Raw genomic sequence first — 16,894 nt, 5'->3', positions numbered from 1 at the left:
CTAAAGGAGGGATCCAAGGAAGCTCCATTAGAGTTCTGACTGGAACCCGGAGTGGATTCAACACCCCACTGGTGTCGGAGCCACCAGCCCCCACTGGCACCAGGTTTGAAGAGGGCTGCTTTCGGTTTTCAAAAGTCACTTTGAAGCTTACATGGAGCTAATCAAGGAAGATGTTACGTCCGTACATGTGTGCACGTGGACGGATATATAAGTAGAGATGTTGTGCATGTCTAACGGGGTCTATGAGGGCAGCGGATCCTCTCGCGTCTGGCCCTCACGGACCCAGATGGATGAGTTCGGGGTGTGGGCAGACCGTGCCCGAACTCTCGCCAGCACCTCCACGACCGCTTGGGCACAGGTCTGCCCTGGTTTCCAGCATTAACACAGCAAGGGGGAATGCACACTTTATTGATTAATTATTGCATTGATATCCCACCCTTTTTCCTCCAAGGAACCCAAGGCGGCATACAGAATCCTCCTCTCCCATTCTATCCTCACAACAACAACCCTGTGAGGTAGGTTGGGCTGAGAGCCTGTGACTGGCCCAAAGTCACCCAGTGGGTTTCCATGGCCGAGTGGGGACTAAAACCCGGATCTCAGGGCTCCCAGTCCAACACTCTAGCCACTACACCACACTGGTTTTCTGTTATCTCTACCCAGTGCCACAGGAGAGGCTTGTTATTTTAAGGTCTTCAAGCACAAAGGAAGACACATTTTCCTCTAAAGCCCCTGACTAAACTAAATGTTTAATTTCTAAAAAGAATCCAACCATGGTCTTAAGCGGTTCGGAAGTCGCGTCAGTCACTAACCCTTTCCCTCTTAATCCCAGATCGGTGCGGGGGTCTGCAATTAAGCGGTGATGAAAATGAACTCCGCACATGCTCCAGGACACGCTCATTATTCAGAGCAGGGCCTTGGCCGTGGCAGCAGGTTCAGGTGCAAAGCGCTGGTGAACCGCACCAGCTCTAATTACACCCTGCGCACGTCCTTCTCTTGAGTCACGTTGGCCCAGGTCTCCGCGCTGACGTGGGAGGTTCTCCTCGCCACCTCGAAGAACCCGGAGACAGTTTTGTCATCCCGTCTGTCACCCGTTGACGGGGCCGTGTCGCTAATGAACACATCAAGCCGTCTGGGTATTTGTGCGGGCTAATTGAAAGAGCTCACAAGTGGAGATTTGAATGCAGCTACGATAACAACGGCACCTTCTGCAAATGAGTTAAATAATAAAACAATAATCATGAAGGGTGCAACTTTTAATTGGCTCATCGTCTAGATTCATGGTATTTTTTCTTTTTTTAAAAAAACACCACACCCTTACTTCTGAGTAGGAATTTCGCAGAAACCCGCAACGGAATCAACTGAGTTTGGGCTTCTATGAATCTGACCTATGAATCCTGCAGCTTTTCCCAAATGCACGGATTCTGCAGACATGTGGAATTATTATTTTTCACACTATCTGGAATTTTACGCAAAGTTATTTGCAGAAAAATAAGTAAAATATTATTTTGAAAAACACACTGGCCAAACACCCTATATGCCAAAGCCTGGAAATGTGCATTTGGGGGAGGGATTTGCGCATTTTAGGGGGATTTGCGCATTTTAGGGGGATTTGCGCATTTTGCAAATATGAATTTATGCAAATGAGAATTTGCGCAAATTCATCCAATGGGGGAAAAAATCCAATTCCATCAATGAGCAGACAATGGACCACCAAACTCCACTTCTCTCTCTCTCTCTCTCTCTCTCTCTCTCTCTCTGTGTGTGTGTGTGTGTGTGTCTACAGTATCTTACTTCTCTATCTTTTTGCATTTATTAAAACACAACAGCAAAGCTATGCAACTACTTAGTCCACTGATGGGATAGCAAGCGGCCATTGCACGGCCTTTCAAATTGGTCTCTTCCCAGGAGCCCTTCCTGTTGAGCAGGCTCAGAGAAACTGCTGTTGACTTCCGGCTGGTATTTTCCCTGCAAGCACGTGCGGGACCGACCATTTCCCAAATTGCGCCAGAACGTTTCGAACCCCTCTGAGTTGAGTCTGTCCTGGATCTCCCCTTCTGCCTCCACCGCCATTTTCGCGCCGGCCGTAGCCGAAGCCAGCTTGGATGAGGCAAACCAGCTTTTCAATTTTTCATCGCTGCTCCTGGTAACCATCCCTTCACTTGCTGCTCCCCTCGGGCTAACCCACCCAGCCTGCTGTCCATTCTTCAGAACATTAATAATTCCTGCACCAGCCCGCTCGGCGCGGACCCTTCCCATTGGCTGACGGCAGCCGGAGCAGCCGTTGGATTCATTAGAAGTCCTGAAGATCACAAGCCATGCAGAAAACCACCTGCATCTCCAGTCTGTCAGCAAGAAGGGCAGGAAAAGCAGGCCAGCTGCTTCAGAAGCCTCAAGAAACCAACGTGTTGGTTGCTTGTCCGCCGGATCTGTTCATCGGGCCGGTTGCAGGGAGTCTTCTACTTTAGTTCACCAACTGGGGAGATCTCCTCGGCCTGTTATGGAGGCAGGCTACGTTCATCATGGTGGGCTGCTGGGTTTCCGTTGGAACACTCAACAAAAAGTTAAGGATATATACACAGTAGAACAATAGTATTTAATGTACAAGAATAGAATTAAAATTAACAGTAATATTGCATTAAAAGTGCAATAGCATATTGCACAGAAACAAATGTCTAGCAGAAACAACATAGAATAAAAAGGCCAAACGCGTTTCAACACGAAGTCTTCGTCAGTGGCCAACGCGGGCTGCTGTATGCTCCCTGGAGACTTAATTGGGCTGACTTTACAGTTCCCACAGTTATGTGGTAGAGGGTGTCACTCCCATTTGAAAATAATGCAGGGCCTCAGCCTTTTCAAACTGCCTAGGTCGTGGTCTTTAGATAAATGGTACATCCCCTTTCCATTGGAACAACATAAGAACAGTGTGGTGTAGTGGCGAAGGTGCTGGACTGGGAGGCGGGAGATCCGGGTTCTAGTCCCCACTCGGCCATGGAAGGTCACCGGGTGACTTTGGGCCAGTCACAGACTCTCAGCCCAACCTACCTCACAGGGTTGTTGTTGTGAGGATAACATGGAGGGGAGGAGGATTATGTATGCCACCTTGTGTTCCTTGGAGGAAAAAAGGTGGGATATAAATGTAATAAATAAATAAATATTAGAGGAACCATGTTGGATCAGACAGAGGGTCTATCTAGTCCAGATGTCACCGACCTGGGTGGGTGGGTTGGGGGACACTTTCAGCCCCCTAGACCTTCGCCCCCATCCCCAGGCGGCACCCCACCAAATTTTGATGGAAAACTGCTACGGGTGGGTAAAAAGGACACATTTTTGCCAGAGCACAGTAGCTGCAGGGTCTCCACCGGAGGGGGGCAGTCTGCATGGGAATTGCCCACCTTTGATCTAGCTTAGCACTCTGTTCATGCATGGCCAACCAACCAGCTGCCTGTGGGAACTCCATAAGAAAGACACAAGTTCTTCTCCCCCAGAAAGCTGGTGGGACAAAAAGGGGGAGGCCCAAAAAATACCAGCATATTTTCACTTCTGGCCATTGCAGCAGCAACTTTTAGAATTGAACTCCGTGCTGTGTGCAGAACAACCTCTGTTCGTCTGCCCTGACTCAATCCACTCACTATCCGCTTTTCCCACTTAATTTTATCTGCCTCTATCATGGCTCCTCTTACAGAAAATTTGGGGCTGTTTGCACAACACGCTAACCTTACGCTCGGTGGTTGAGTGAAGCTTGTTGCTGAACTGGGGGTTGTTTCTTGAACCGTGGGTTAGCATGTTGTCTGAACCCAGGACATTTTCCGCAGGGTAGCTTGTGAACTATCCTGAATGACAAAGCAGGAGTTCGCAAGGTGTTGGAGGAAAGATAAGTCCTAGGGCAGGCTTAACAAGCCACTGTGTGGAAAATGGTTTGCATTCGGACAACATGGTAACCCATAGTTCAACAAACAGACCACGGTTCACAAACAACCCACATTCCACCACTGAGATCCTGAAGTTATAACCTTTTCTCATAGGGCAGCTGCTCCAAATCATTTGGGCTGCTCTTTTCTGCACCTTCTTCAGCCCTATGAGATTCGTTGTCCGATGCGGCAACTGTAGCAGCACACAGTATTCCGAGGGTGGTCGCACCATAGATTTCCATAAAGGCATTACGATATTGGCAGTTTTATTTTCGATCTTTTTTTCCTAATGATCCTGAGCATGGAATTTGCCTTTTTCACAGCTGCGGCACGCCGGGTCGACATTTCCCACCTCCTCGCTGGAAGCACGGTGAAAGTCAGACCATAAAAATTGGCAGGATTATGAATTTACTTTAATTTGTGTGCATTTTCTTTTCTTTTCCTATTTTTTTTTTTAAACTTGTGTTTGCTAACTTTATTGAGCCATTGCTCGAGGAGGTTTGCCTCGCTCCGGTATTCTACATATTGATATTGTAATCTGGATTGATTCCTGACTGCCTGCGTAACGTTTCTGTGTAGTGTAATGATTTTCCTGAGAGAGCAGTAAAATATAATGTGAAAAAATGTTTAATAAAATATAGAGCATCAAAAGAAATGTTGGCTGAATGATGCAGAGCGAGCAGCAAGGAGATCCTGTCACTGATGGCAAAGCAAAATCAACTGGGGGGGGGCATCTGTTTTATTATTATTATTATTATTATTATTATTATTATTATTATTATTATTATTATTATTATTCTGAAGGCAAAAACGGGGCCAAATGCAAGGATTCAAAATATTGTAGAATCATAGAATAGTACAGCTGGAAGGGGCGTATAAGGCCATCCAGTCCAACCCCCTGCTCAATGCAGGAATCCACTTTAAAGCATCCCTGACAGATGGTTGCCCAGCTGCCTCTTGAATGCCTCTAGTGTGGGAGAGCCCACCACCTCCCTAAGTAACTGGTTCCATTGTCGTACCACTCTAACAGTCAGGATGTTTTTCCTGATGTCCAGCCGGAATCTGGCTTCCTGTGACTTGAGCCCGTTATTCTGTGTCCTGCACTCTGGGAGGATCGAGAAGAGATCCTGGCCCTATCAAAAGATCCCAGCCTATTGTTTTTACTGCCTGTAACTAAGCCTGGGAAGAGACATTTCAACCCTTTTGGAATAGAGGGAGAAACTGCCCCAAACCAGAGCTCTGAATCCTGGTATGTGTCTACCAAAGAGAGACTTAAAAGTTCTCAAAACAGGAACTTCCTACACCATTCCCTCAAAATAGAGGGAACATTTATAGGCTTGGTTCACACGTAACGGCATCTCAGAGTATGGGCTGTTGTTGAATCATGGGCTGTCACTGTGGAGGAACCCTTTCCTATGGTTTTAACTGTAGGTTATTAAGCAGGAAGAGAACCCATGGTTTATTGTGGGTTGAGAACTCTGGGTTGTTCATGGTTAACAACCAGGGTTTGCACAAGACGACAACACATGATTGAAACAGCAAGCCATGATTCAGCAATAACCTATATTTGACGTATACTCTGGGTTGTCTTTACATGCAAACCAGGTCATGATGATGATGATGATGAATCTCTTTCTCGCCCGTGGTGTTTTTTCTAGACGGACATGGCATGCTTTGCCACATCATGCTGTCTTTTACTGATTCGGGGAAATCCTGACTATTGAGTAGAAGTATGTCTGTTTTCTGGACATTGCTGTGGATGTAGTTTGATAGGCCCAGTTTCTGAAAGCTTTCTGCAGAGCTTTTCGATGCGATGCCGGTAATTCCTTTGTTCTGTTACAGTGTCCACTAGGTGGGGGTAGAGAGTTTATGACGTTCTCTTAGGTATCCTGACGCTCCGGTTTTGAGTCGTGCGCGTTTATAGAAACAATGCATAATGTTACGGTTCATTTCAGCTGACCAAGCTAAGCGTCGCCTTGCGCCTCGGCGGTTGCCTGTGGAACACACAAAACATGTCTGGGAGAGTTTGGGAGGTTATTATTTTCCTGATTCATTTCCTGTTTGTTTCCATTTCGCTTCGTGCAGCATTCTCGGCCTCGGTGTTGCCCATTCGAAGGTTCTTTCTCCTTTCTGGAACCGTTTTTTTCTGCACTAGCAGGGTGATTAGCCCTGACTAGCAGTGGTTGGCTAGGGTCCGCGGGTGTGCCGTGCCCGTGTAATCCCTTGCGGGATTACCCCTTGCGGGATGATGGTGACGATTTGTAGCATTTATAGTATATACCGCTGAACATATTAAAATCCTGCAGTGGTTCACGGTATCTGTTGGGGAAGACCACGGGGATGGGGGGGGGGGGGAGAACCCGAAAATAGGATGTCCACTTGCTTATTACCAAGATAGAGGAAACACATCACCAAAAAAGAGGACAAGAGAGATTAGCGTCAGATTTACATGTGCCGATTTAAATGTATAGATGCCAATGGAAAAAGGATTGCACTAATTGTTCTCACTTTTGTGATTCATAAGTGACAGCCTACGAGGCATATAAGGGGAGGCTGGTGCTTCCGATGTCGGTGGGGCGGTGGGTCCGCTCCGGGTTTCAGTCCGAATGCTAAAGGAACTCTCCAAAGTGCAGAAGAGTTCTGACTGAACCCTGGAGCCAATTCACCGCCCCACTGACATCAGAGCCACCAGCCTTCCCGGCATATAGGCTGTCCCCCCCCCCCCCAACCTGAGATCCCTCAGGTAGACAGTTCTAGACCAGTTGCGAGTTCAAGTTCTGAGCGACGTTTCACCATTTCACCAGTGAGTGCCCATCGGTGCATGTCATATTCAGCATATGAGCTGAATATGAGCCAACAGTGCAATATGGCTGCAAGAAAGGCAAATGCTATTTTGGGCTGCATTAATAGAAGTATAGTTTCCAAATCACGGGAGGAACTGGTTCCTCTCTATTTGGCCTTGGTTAGGCCTCATCTAGAGTATTGCGTCCAGTTCTGGGCTCCACAATTCAAGAAGGACGCAGACAAGCTGGAGCGTGTTCAGAGGAGGGCAACCAGGATGATCAGGGGTCTGGAAACAAAGCCCTATGAAGAGAGACTGAAAGAACTGGGCATGTTTAACCTGGAGAAGAGAAGGCTGAGGGGAGACATGATAGCACTCTTAAAATACTTGAAAGGTTGTCCCACAGAGGAGGGCCAGGATCTCTTCTCGATCCTCCCAGAGTGCAGGACACGGAATAACGGGCTCAAGTGACAGGAAGCCAGATTCCGGCTGGACATCAGGAAAAACTTCCTGACTGCTAGAGCAGCACGACCATGGAATCAGTGACCTAGGGAGGTTGTGGTCTCTCCCACCTTAGAGGCCTTCTAGAGGCAGCTGGACAACCATCTGTCAGAGATGCTTTAGGGTGGATTCCTGCATTGAGCAGGGGGTTGGACTCGATGGCCTTGTAGGCCCCTTCCAACTCTACTATGATTCTATGATTCCATGTTCCAAGGGCTGGATGCTCTGTCCCTGTTTGCATTGCAGGGTCTCCTTCAGCCTAAAGTCCTGCGCGCGCCTCATGGCGATCCAGCCCTGGCCTTTGAAAACAAGGCCAGCCCGGCTCAGATGTTTTCCCCACCACCTCTTCATCCTGGATACGGCCTCCTCGACCTGGAAAAGCCCAGCCCGACTCCAGCGGCGGCAGGAAAGGAGCAAGCCGGCAAATCGGATATGACAGCAGAGCGCGGGCCAATATGTTCGGCCAGCTGTCTCACCTTCATGGGCCAAACGTCGCTTGAGATGAACAAGGCCCCCACCTGAGACAGGGGAGGGGGTCAGGGCAGCGCGGCACAGCCAGAACCACAAAGAAGGATGCAAAGAATAGCTCCTCTCCGCCCCCCACCTTCCAGCCACAAATCCTCATCCGTTCTGTACGCGCTCACGTGCCGCAGAACGTACAAGTGATCGTGGATCAGCACAAGAGAGTGTCTGGTTGCACAATAAGGACTAGTGCCCTGAACTGTCCTAAGGAAGCAGCCTATTTTTATTCAGATGCATCTCATTTATTATACGTTTCCCAAGAAGGCAATTCCACAAAATTGCTATAAACTGTTTAAAGTATTGCACCACATCACCTGTCTGCAAAGCGCGGGAGGAGGAGTTTCAGATGGGATCAGTTTAGCTTTTTCTTGAATTCGCTTTTCTCTCTCTCTCTCCCCCCGCCCCCACTCTCTCTCAGATTTGGCTACGTTCTTGTGAAAAACAGACCGAAACTACATTCTTACTCAGGTTCAGCAGCAAAATTCAACAGGTACAGCTATTCCCAGGACAGAGGGGACCATGATCGTTCCAGAGTGCAGGACACGGAATAACGGGCTGAAGTTATAGGAAGCCAGATTCTGGCTGGACATCAGGAAAAACTTCCTGACTGTTAGAGCAGTACGTCAATGGAACCAGTGACCTAGGGAGGTTGTGGGCTCTCCCACACTAGAGGCCTTCAAGAGGCAGCTGGACAGCCATCTGTCAGGGATGCTTTAGGGAGGATTCCTGCACTGAGCAAGTGGTTGGACTCGATGGCCTTGTAGGCACCTTCCAATTCTACTATTCTATGATTCTATGATGTACCTGCCTGGTGTATATCTGTTAAAGATGAGATATTTCCAAGAAAAAAAGAGAGGTCAAACCCCTAATTAACTACTAACCTGGCTGAATCCAAAAAGGGATTTGAACCCAGACCTTTAAGGGCAAAGAACTCAAAGCCGTGTGCTGGGATGGACAAAACTCTTCGTTTCCATTTCTCTTACATACATTTTTTAAAAAATATATCAAGCGGGGGCGTTCGTCCCCCAAATGAAGACTTTTGCAAATTTTGGTCAATTCTGATCAAAACTTGAACCGAAGTGCAATGCTCACTCATCTCTAGTCGTGATCCAGGTGCTCCGCACATGGTCGCAGGTCCTCTTCCACATGTGCAGCTGATGCAAATGCGCCCGGGGCGGGGATGTATATTACACGTTCCTTAGAGAGCAACCCTGGGCGAGTGTCTCTTGTGTATTTTGTCCGGCTTTTCGAAGCTGGGACACTGTTTTCCCAGGCCGGGTTGGTTTTGGTTTGGTTTTGCCAAGCCGGCAAGGTGCACCCAGCGCAGCGAACTAACATACCTTTGGCTTGGCAAGACCCAGGCACAAAGCGGCCAAAGGGGACGCCGTGCGCGGGCGCAAGCCAGCTGCCAAGCCTCTCCTGCGTAAGTACCCTTGGCATCGAGATGACGCTGCCAGGCCAACAGCCCGAGCCAATGGAAAATGGACTCTAATGAAGCCACTGTCTGCTCCACGCACGACGCCGTTCCCCCGGCAGACGCATCTCCATAAAAGCCCAGCCGCGCCGCTTGTTCAATCTGCTCGCGTCCCCCACTCCAAGGGCAATCAGCAAGCTGCTTCACGGCGGCGTGGAACGCACCGTACAAGCCATAACGCCGGCTGTTAGTTTTCAATGATGGCTGGGCGTCCGGAGAGGCTTTTAAACTCCTGGCCTTGCAACAGCTTCTCATATCCGAGCCCCGGGCCAGGAGTCGGGGCGCGGGGAAACCCATCCATGGGGAACCCGCCGCGTGGAGACGGACGCTCGCTTTGAGCCGCGGCAATGATGGCACCTGGGCTGAGAAATCACCTTGGAGCTACGTTTAAGGCCGGGCTCCAATTGCCAGTCTGGCTGGCGCAAGGCCTTTTAGCACCAGGGTTGAAAACCCGCGTGGTGCTTCTCTCCAGCTGGTTGACACGGGATTCAGTCCAAGAAGAGGTTCTCCCAAGTGAACCCTGATTGACCAAAATCAACAGGTGAAGCTTGGCCAGCTGTGGAGACGATGCAATTACCATTATTATTATTATTATTATTATTATTATTATTATTATTATTATTATTATTATTATTAATCTCTTTCTCGCTCGTGGTGGTTTTTCTAGACTGACATGACAGGCATTGCCAAGTCATTCTGTCTTTTACAGATTCAGGAATTTCCTGACAATTGAGCCTGTTTTATGTATGGCTGCTTTCTGGATGTTTGGTGTGGATGTCTTTTGGTAATCCCAGTTTCTGAAGGTTTTCTGTATAGTTTTTGGATGTGATGCCAGTGACTGATGTGACGAGTGGAATAATTGTGACCTTTTCCTGTTCCTTTGACTTCCATGGCCAGTGGTGTATATTTTTCTCTCTTTTCCTCTTCCTTTTCAACGACATTTTTGTCATTCGGTATTGCTATGTCGATGAGGTATGTGTTTTTTTTCCTTTTTTTGTCTATGACCGTTATGTCTGGTCGGTTGCAGGTTGCAAGGTATTAATTATTATTAATTAAGTGTGCGTAGCTCTTTGCCGAGAAGAAGACAAAAGCAATTCTCTGCCCTGACGCGCTTACAGTTGAAAATTCAACATGGGAGAAACAGAGGAGGTGGATGGAAAGCTTCTCTTATAGGTTTCGACCTGAATCAAACATTAGCAATGTTTTTCATCAAACTAGAACACTATATTATGCAAACTCTTATCAATAATGAAATACTTTAAATAATAAAACCACAGAGAGAGGGAATTAAACTGCATTAAAAACAACAACCCCCCCAATCATAATAATAACCTTTTAAGAAAAATGTATGTACACTTTTCACCGTTGTTCCACCATAAGATGTATGCTTACTGAATACAACACGCCAAGCCATGGTTAGGCCGCTCACTCTTTTGCAGCTCACTTAGTGAGCGTGTTTAAGCCATGGTTATGTAGCTACCGTGGTTAAGAGTGGCTCACGCGACACGCTAAGCCATAACGTTTAGCTCAAAATGCTTCACTGCAGTAGCTTAGCGGGTCGTCTGAACAGGGGCGTTGTGTTAATATTCATCATTAACCACAAGTCAAGCGGTTCACCCAGTGGATACTGGTGACTGTGATGTCAGTGGGGTGGCAATGCCACTCTGGATTTCAGTCAGAACCAGTCTAGAGGAACACTCCAGTGGCCGGATTCACTCTGCATGAGCCACGTTTGCAAGATTTATGAGCCCCTCTGAGGTGAAGGTCCTATGGGGCAAAAAAGCGAAGAAGGAGCAGAATAGAGTTCATGTCCACATGGGCTTTACACTAGTAATAACAGGAAAAGGGAAGGAACCTCTCGTGCAAGCACTGAGTCATTACTGACTCTTGGAGGGACGCCAGCTTTCGCTGACGTTTTCTTGGCAGGACTTATAGCGGGGTGGTTTGCCGTTGCCTTCCCTGGCTGTGATTACCTTTTCCCCAGCTAACTGGGTACTCATTTTACCGACCTCGGGAGGATGGAAGGCTGAGTCGACCCGAGCCGGCTGCCTGAAACCAGCTTCCGCCGGGATCGAACTCAGGCTGTGGGGAGAGTTTTGGCTGCAGAAACTGCTGCTTTACCGCTCTGCGCCACACGACAACAATAATCCGAGCTGAGGAAGAACACAACATCATGGTTTCCCCCATTATCTGATCATTTTTGTTGTCGTCCTAGAATACAGCTAAGCCACCGGATCGCAGAAAGAAGAAGCTGGGTTCAGTGTTCCTCCCCCACCCCCCAAAGTCGTGGGCACGCTACTGAGGATGGCTGCGCTGGGATGCCGTAACCCTTCCCAATTCTGTCACCTCTCGTCTCCTTTGCAGGTCACCTGTTTTGAATCCTCTTCTCCCTCAGGTGTCTCGCACGGAACATCAGCCAGGACCGCTGACTCCTTCCCACCACAACGCCCCGTGCAAGCAGCAGCTGGTCTTCTGTTCCGACCGTGGACATCAGATGTCAGGGCCCTCAGGCTAGAGAGTGACCTGGTTGCCGATAATAAAAAAAGAGAGAGCGAGAGCAAGAGCTTTTGGAAGAACCGTCAAAAGACTCTTAACCCTGTCTCCGGCGGGTAGGCCGGTATTTCTCCCGAACACTGATGACGTGGAGAGGCAAAAGTCCTTTCCTTGCAGAATGGGACACTGGGTCATTGAAGGGTGGGGGTTATCTGGCAGCCACCAAGGGGTCCCAAACCCCCCACGACATTTTTTAGACATCAACTCATTTTCTTACCTGCAGCTGGAATTGCTGCGAAATAGGATTCTGTTTCACAGATTCTGCGACACAGAGGGTCCGCAGACCCTGCTGAATGGGGTGAGCTATGGTGGTGGGGCGAACGCCCAAAATGATGTGGAAGGACCTTCCACAAGCACAGTCCTTTCTTTTGCAGAAGGCTGATCCTGGATCCCACCCCCAAAGTCTTCTTCCTTTGGGACTATGTTTTTTAGGGTTTTTACCAAATGCAGTTAGGCAGATTTAATTGATTGATTAACCGGCTGATACCCCTTATCATTAAGTGGCTAAGATCTCTTTAAAGGGGCTACAGAGGTATAATAGAGGCCTGCAATCTAGCCTGGACACCAGAACGCTTCTTCAGATTTGTGCTGAGCTCACAATGTGTGAAAAACACCATAGCTCTGCGGGTTTAAAACTTTTAAGACTCATTCCTAAACCCTGACTGGCAAAGACAACTGGTTGCCAACCCTCTTTTGCTTATCTTTAGTCCTTTCTCTTGTCACAGCTAAATGTGAGAAATAACCAGAGGTAAATGACAACTGTAGACATTTCCAAGGGCCAGGGAATGTTAGTTGAGCTGAGATAACCAGATGAAAATGACAACAGTAGACATTTCCAAATGCCAGGGAATGTTAGTTGAGCTGAGATAACCAGACGAAAATAACAACAGTAGACATTTCCAAGGGCCAGGGAATGTTAGTTGAGCTGAGATAACCAGAGGTAAATGACAACAGTAGACATTTCCAAATGCCAGGGAATGTTAGTTGAGCTGAGATAACCAGATGAAAATGACAACAGTAGACATTTCCAAGGACCAGGGAATGTTAGTTGAGCTGAGATAACCAGAGGTAAAAGCTAAAAGTAGAAATGTCCAAAGTCCAGGGAATATTAGATGAACTAAGATAATCAGAAGAGAAAAACAACAACAATAAAACAGAAATGTACAAGTGCTAGAGAATATTCGTTGAGCTGAGATAATCCGAGGTAAACAACAGAAATCCAAAGGTGTTAGGGAATATTAGTTGAACTGAGATAACCAGAGGTAAACAACCGAAGTAGACATTTCCAACTGCAGGAGAAGATTAGCTGCAAAGAGAGGGAGAACCAGAGCTAAATTACAGACGTAGAACTCTTCTTTCCCTGGTTGATACGACCGAAAGGCCTCCCAGCTTTCTTTACTTGTTGGAAGGGAGCCTGCGAAATTCTGAAAACAGGCAGAAGAATGCGTTGTCCAATTCCTAAATCCTCACATCATCCAGCAGACGCCTGCTTTCTGTCCCCCCCTCCCCCTCCGGAGAAGCAGGTCATGGAGAAGAGAGAATAAGAGAGAATTAGAGAGAGAGAGAATTAGAGAGAGAGATTTGCCAAAGGGGAAATTCACAAAGTATCATTACAACCCAACTACGCCCCATGTTGTTCAGAGCGTTGTAATTGGATTAGATCTTTATCAGTGTGCCCCATTTGGAAAGGGAAGTTTTCGCGAAACCTGGGGGCGATGGGAGTGCTAATCAGGAAGGGCAGGGGGGGCCCTTCTGCTACACAGCGGGGTGTGGGGGTATGAAGCGCATCTCTGCGGAGAGATTTAACTTTTATTGGCAAATAATAATGCTTCACAATGAGAGGAGCACAAGAGGGAAACCATTGGCATGTCAGGCTGCCTTCAGAGTAATGGTTTTGTGTACGTACGTGAGGGCATGTCCATGGTTTTTTGAGTGTGTTTGGTACAGAGAGGATTCGGATCCCTTAGAGAGAGAGAGAGAGAGAGAGAGAGAGAGAGAGAGAGAGAGAGAGAGAGAGAACATTTTAGTTATAGCAGGGTTATGCAACTGGTTGCTCAGGGCCCCAATTCGGCTTCTACATCTTCTCATCTGGCCTCTGGAGCGGCTGTCGCTTCCAAGGACCTGCCCGGTCACTGAGGTCATCCGAGGGCCTACTCCTGGTGGTTCCACATGGACCTGCCCTCCGATTGGAGTCCACCAGGGGAAGAGCCTTCAGCGTGGTGGCCCCCCTCCTGTGGAACTCCCTGCCTCTGTAGGTCACGCAGGTGCCAACTTCCTATTCCTTTTGGCACCTCCTGAAAACGTCATCATTCCAAGAAGCCTTCCCCTTAATGACCAGCAGTGGTTTATTTTGCATTTTGCTTTTTAAAAAAATCTATTTTAATGTGTTTTTATTCTGTTTTCATTTTATTTTATCAAATGAATTACAGCCAAGTGGATGCAAATTACGGCCAAATTTGTGCAAATCGCTTAGGGATTGGCGCAAATTGTGGGAAATCTGGTGGTGGTAGTGAAAATCCAGCAACTGACCCAATTTGCTGCACATCTAGTCAGGATCTACAGCACCAAAATGAAGTTTGGGGAGGGGCGGCAAACCTGGGAAAATGTATCCAACTCCACCCTATAAATGGATTGAGGGGAGACATGATAGCACTCTTCAAATACTAAAAAGGTTGCCACACAGAGGAGGGCCAGGATCTCTTCTCGATCCTCCCAGAGTGCAGGACACGGAATAATGGGCTCAAGTGACAGGAAGCCAGATTCCGGCTGGACATCAGGAAAAATATCCTGACTGTTAGAGCAGTACGACAATGGAACCAGTTACCTAGGGAGGTGATGGGCTCTCCCACACTAGAGGCCTTCAAGAGGCAGCTGGACAGTCATCTGTCAGGGATGCTTTAGAATGGATTCCTGCATGGAGCCGGGGTTGGACTTGATGGCCTCATAGGCCCCTTCCAACTCTACTATTCTATGATTCCTCCCTAGCCTTGATTCACAGCTGTCCTCACTCTCCCCTGCCAGGCCATCTCTAGTCAGAACACACAAAATCTGTTCAACTAAGCAAGTGTATGAAGGAAACACTTTAATGCCTATTTAAAAGGCAGCATTAGATCCTAAAGCCAGATTTACATAGAAATATGACATTAAACACACACACACACACTCCCCAGAACTCAGGGGACCTACTTTTACCAAAGACTATACAGACAGAATTCCAGCATTTTCAAACGAATTAATGTTGAAATCTCTGTTGTATATTCATGTCAAGCTAATGCATAAAGATGGGGAAACAGCCTGGGGAGCTTATGTAGATGGGATGGGAGTCACATCCGCCAAAGTGTGCTTCATTGCTTGGAAAGGGAAATTTGGGATTTTGCAGAAGGAGGGGGGGGGGAAAGGGGAGGGAGGGAGAGAGAAAGGGACACAAATGTTTTGATGTGCTGGTGACATAGCAAAGCTTTCACATGAATTGGCAATAATCTAAAAAATTTAAAAGATCTAGCTTTAAAACACACACACACACCCCGAGTTTTGGCATGGCAGGAATCATAAGAGAGAGAGTTGCTCAAGAGTAGTTCACAAGCTCTGCATGCAGAAGGTTGCAGGTTTAAATCCTGCCATCCTCAGTCAAATACCTGCAAGTAGCAGAGCTGGGAAACAGCAGTATAGTGGAGAGAAAACAGACCTGTAGCTTCCTGCATCTTTTTTTCCCCAGAGCAAGAAATGTCATGGCCCTGTGCTGAAGCACAATTGAAATATTCCCTTTGCTGGGCAAGTGAATGAGGTGAGAATGAGACATTAAGATTCATCTATTCTTTGTGACAGGTTAGCATAGAAGAAGTCAGAGAATGAGTTAAATAATCAAGCAGAGGGTGCAGATTTGTTTCCTTTCCTTTAACGGAGAGCCTACTTCACACCAGCAGTTTACATGCTAATGTCTTTGCAAGATTATTTGCATTTCTAAAGATCCGCATTTCAGCTTTTGTGAAAGCCTCGTGTGTTTTCCAAGCTGAACCTTGGCTATCAGAAGTAAGCACTACGGAGTTCAATCAAGCTGACTCCCAGGTAACTATGTGCAGGATTGCAGTCATGCCCCGTGAACTGAATTGTGAGATTTTATTAGTAGCTTGTTTATCTGTTTGTTTTGGATGTTTTATGAAGGGAGATTTTATCCATGGCTCCTTCAGGTATAAAGAACGGGATTGCAGGATATAGATCTCGTTGCTTTGTTTCGGTAGGGCTGCACCATTGTGGATTGGGGCCCAGCTAGTTAAAGTAAAGGCAGAGCAAAATAGTGTGTCAAATTGTGTATCTGTTGCAGTGTGGAGCGCACCCATTTAGGATTTTAGCCCCTCTTGGTTGAACGGGTGCCATGGAGGTGGGAATTTAACAAGGAAGCTTTGCACCTTGGACAGCTCCGGGGTTCTGACTGAAACCCGGAGCGGATTCGTTGCCCCACTGACATGGGAGCCCCCACTGTTAACCCCCCCCGTCACCATCTAAAGGGTTGTGGGGTCTCGGAGCTATGAAATCCAGAGACTGGATTTACCAAACTGCACCAATGTCCAGTCTCCAATTCAAGGCTGTTCCGAGCTGACTATTCTAAAACTTCTGCCGTTGGAGAGCTTTGCCAAAAAGGGTTATTGGCTGGTTTGCTTCCTGTGGCCTCAAGGTGGCGAGCTAAGAATGGGAAGTGGAGGCCTCTGCTGGCCCCTTTCAGAACAAAGGCGTATTAACTCATCACCTCCGGCCTCAAGTCATCAGGCGGCTCCTTCCTCGGAGAAAGCGGAGCCCTTTTTAGGACTGGGATCCGTGGGGCAGCAGCCCAAAGAACGCAAGAAAAGGATGTTTAGGGCAAAGGCTTAAATCAGCGGCGTCCTGGCGAACATGACCCAGGGTTACTGGGTCAAGGGATGTGAATGCTATCAACTGACAGATGGACAACCATCCGTCAGGGATGCTTTAGGGTGGATTCCTGCATTGAGCAGGGGGTTGGACTCGATGGCCTTGTAGGCCCCTTCCAACTCTGCTATTCTATGATTCTATGAACTGGAGAGGGGGGCATTATTATGACATAGTTTCATACTTTACATCAGGAGTGCAGAAAATCTAGGCTTCCCCAGAAAGCCACGCCCCCTTCTCTACGTCCCGCCC

This window comes from Elgaria multicarinata, chromosome 19 (assembly GCF_023053635.1).
Source record: "Elgaria multicarinata webbii isolate HBS135686 ecotype San Diego chromosome 19, rElgMul1.1.pri, whole genome shotgun sequence".
NCBI lineage: Eukaryota > Metazoa > Chordata > Lepidosauria > Squamata > Anguidae > Elgaria > Elgaria multicarinata.
This window is presented reverse-complemented; position numbering follows the sequence as displayed.